The sequence below is a fragment of the Lasioglossum baleicum genome, chromosome 12, assembly GCF_051020765.1.
Source record: "Lasioglossum baleicum chromosome 12, iyLasBale1, whole genome shotgun sequence".
NCBI classification, from domain to species: Eukaryota; Metazoa; Arthropoda; class Insecta; order Hymenoptera; family Halictidae; genus Lasioglossum; species Lasioglossum baleicum.
This window is the reverse complement of record NC_134940.1, coordinates 8,046,867-8,050,806: the sequence shown is the minus strand read 5'-3', so window position 1 is coordinate 8,050,806 and position 3,940 is coordinate 8,046,867.

The window sequence follows — 3,940 nt, the reverse complement described above, 5'->3', positions numbered from 1 at the left end:
CGATACAACGACAGCGGAGTGAGAGGATGGCGGTTGCACGGTTTGTCGAGTTAATTGTCGTCTAGCGTGTCGATCCGAACGTACCCCCGTTTGGCTACACGCAAATGTCACTGCGAGGCACGAGGAAAAAAAAAGAAAGTTCCTCGTCGAGCTCCTACGACAATTAAAGGGAAAAGTAGACGACTGGCTGTTTCGTCAGCGAAATTGCGATGCTTCGGAGAACCATTGCGGACCTACGATAAAGAAGCATGGTTTTGCGCTAATTGATGTCCGAACCTCCGGTTTCCTCCGCTTGATCGATCGTTGAACCGTTCGCACCACAAATGTGCACACCTAATATTGTTACACTACAGTAGACGTCGCTTTATGTACAGAAACTAGTGTCAAACTATAATAAGTTTGACACTGATTCATTTAATATTTGATGTTTGTTCACGAAGGAATTGAGTTGATAGCAGTATGTTATGCAAAGAGAGATATACTGAATACTCTACCTATGACGTCTGTCTACTACAGACCATTTCTACTTGAAGTACCCGATGATGCAGTTCACCTCTTTTTCACGCATCATCCTATATTATACTGTTATAGTCAACGAATAAAAGGCCGAAGAGAAGCATGTAAATTAGGTTACACTGTGCAGTTAGCAATGTCTATGCATATTTATGCAAGCAATGTGGTTAAAAAAGGGGTAACATTTTTCATTTGACGAATTTTTGAGACAGCTCTTACAGTGAGGGTTTCCAATCATTTTAATACCTACTGTATACACCTATCTATATAAATAAAAATGTAAATGTTCGTTTGTTTAAAATCTTAAATCTCCGAAAGTTCTTCACCGATTGCTTTGAAATTTTGACACAACGTTGCATTCGAATACGCGCGTGTTTTTATATACTTATTATATGAGCCATAGCAACGCGTGGCCGGGTACAGCTAGTTTTAAATAATATTGGATAAATTGTTTAGAGAATTTGGCGAATAATAGGATTGATATATAGTTTAAAAATTGTTCTACAAGATTTGTTACGAACCTCGCGACGAGACTTTATCAATGTCATAAGAAAAGGGATCAACAGCGGAATGGGAACGGAGCAGTCGAGCCCCGCGCGAGCCTAAGTTTTTCACAATGCGATCAAAACCGCTCGGGATAATCGCAGGTTCGCAAGGTAGCACGATCTAGCTCGATCCCGGGTAGATCCTGGCTCGATGCCGGCGAAGATCACCGGGCATGCGGATAATAATCGCTGATTGGCATCGATCGAAAGTCGTTCCGCGGGTTCTATGGGAAAATCGGCTGACACGTGACGATTGTTGAACGATCGACAGTCGGGCTCGGCCGGGTACGTGACTTCGATCCTTAATCGCGACGAGCGTTAGAAAAAGAGGAATGACTAGGAAATTTATCCGGGCAGGAAAACGCGGATAAAACGATAATTCGTTTGGGACGAAAGCGGTTCGGCCGTGTGTCCCTCGCTCGGGGGAAAAAAACTCTCCGCAAATTTAGTTTCACCGTCGATTATTAATCCCGAATCCGGTTTCTTGTAACGCGATACACATTTACACGAGGGCCACGCCGCGTCGCGAATAGCGAAACGTAAATCCGTCTGGTTGCGGCCCCGGCATTATGTATTCAAACGCGGGGCGGAACATAATTGTCCGTCGCAATTGAAAACTTCCACTTATCCGTGCTCGGAGCGGATACAAGCTACGCTAATCGGTGGCGGACGTATCGCGCGGTTGCGTTGCAAAAATTCAAAGCGGATGCGCAAAAATAGTAGGTGGTGGGGGGATGGGTTAAATAAACAGAAAACAGACAAGGGCACAGGTGTAAAACCATTTAAACAAATTTATTTGCGAAACACAACGCTACAGGCCCACCGAAATCGGTGCAGGTTCATGTAAATATTCTAGCATATAATCAGACAGGTTATAGACAGACCAGAGACTATTAAGATTCATTTACGAACCAAAAAAAAACGAGACGTACAACGCAATCTATCGGCGAACAAGCGATTACCTTCTTCGCGTGAACGTTAACCCCTTGCCTTGTGACTCATTAAACTGTTTCTTCCTTGACAATTTCCAATAAAACATATGTGATTACTCTGACGGCTATGTATTAAATCTTGTACAGTTCGTCCAATAATATTGTCGTAAAATTGGACGAAATACGTGTATCTTTTGAAATCTTTGTCACGAATCTGGCACGTTATTATAAGGCCAGGGGTTAAAATAAGATGCGGCGTGTGTAATTATTGTGTGCGAGAAAGACATCTGCTTGTTCGGCGTCCACGGAGCATACATAACAATGATCACGATCAAGCAAACGTACAAAACAGACTGACGAACGACAGTTTTCGGTGGAGGAGGGGTGAGGGTGGGAAGGGGGATATTTGTTGAAACGGGAAAACTGGATCAGATCGGTGCGAATGAACGTAAATTGAGGCCTCGGTGAATTTCAGATTTCTCGAAGCGCCGACTGGTCTAGGCCATAAGGACATCGTTAAGATTATATTTAGGCATCGTAAAAGAAAATATGCGCCCGTTGGAGCCAAGTCGCTCATTACGCGGGACAGCATTAATGTTGCCGTAGAACCGGCGACTTTTGAGCATCATATACTCGTGTCAAAATATATATAGTTAGCAATCTGCGCAGTAAATCGGTGCGACACACACGGGCGGAATTCAAAATTTTATGCAATTAGCCTGGCGAACGGTCTTGCGCGAGACACGTTTTATCGTCCGCGGATCTTTTTGAATACGCGTCGCTTCGTTAAATTAGAAATATCATGTTACACGCGATTTATCTCCGCCCGTCCTCGCGAAAGAATCTATTAATTAGTTCGGACACACGTTCCCCGCGGTACGACGAATCTTATTTATTGTCAATAATCACGTCGCCGCGCTGCTAAATCTGTTGAAACACGCGTTGCAATCGTGTCTCGGAAAAGACAATTCGAACCTTTGGCTGGCGCTATTCGATGTTACTGTATGTTGCAAACATATAGTTCATGAATACAATTTATAGCAGAGATTGAATGAAAGCACTAATTGTTACAAAGATTTCATTGTAGTAGTATTTTATTGTAATAGTTATTAACATCATCAGGGGTTGAAGACACCTTACCGATGATCAGTAAAGCCTGAACAGCGAGAACTACGTGATACCGCGCCTAAAAAGCCTCAAATCTCTAATTACGGTCTCCGATTCTCCCTAAAGATCCGTAGTATAGTGGCAACGAGGGGGCAGAAATTGCGTGCAGCTTAGGCGACTCAAGAGTAACCCCTGTGTTTTGGAGGCATGTGATGCATGGTGTACCAAGAAGACCGAAGGGGGTTGTAGACCAGTCCGGCAGTGGCGCTAAGAGGATCCGCGTGGAAAAGATAATGGTCACGTCGAGGAAATTCGGAAACAGTGAAATTCGTCGAATGGCCAGAAGGGGTTGGTCGCGAAAAATCGCGAAGGGCGGGTCGCCGACGAAGCTAGGTATCGGCGGGGGGCGGAATGAGAGAGGAAGAGAGACAGAGTGAGACAGAGAGAAGAAAGAGTGAGAGAGTGAGTAAAGGGGGTGGTGTGTGTCGGAGGGGGTCAAGGGGGAGGGGCAGGAGAGGATGGTGGCGGAGTAGGGCCGGCGAAAACGCGGTATGCAAAGCAGGCGGCGAATTTAAACGGTCCTGCGCAGAACGAATGGCCTCACCTCGTGCTACGCTCTCCCATTTCCTTTCTCATTCTCTCCCTCGTGTCCGCAGCACACTCGTGCGGCATGTCTCTGGAAGCGACGCCGAGCATCCACACAGGTATGCACGCGTCACCCGAGAGAGAAAAAGGGGAAAGAAAAAGGGGGGGTGGTGGATGGATGGGGCGCTAGAGGGAGGTGAGGGTGGGTGGGAGAGGAAGAGATAGAGAAAAAGAGAAGAAGAGAGAGAGAGAGAGAGA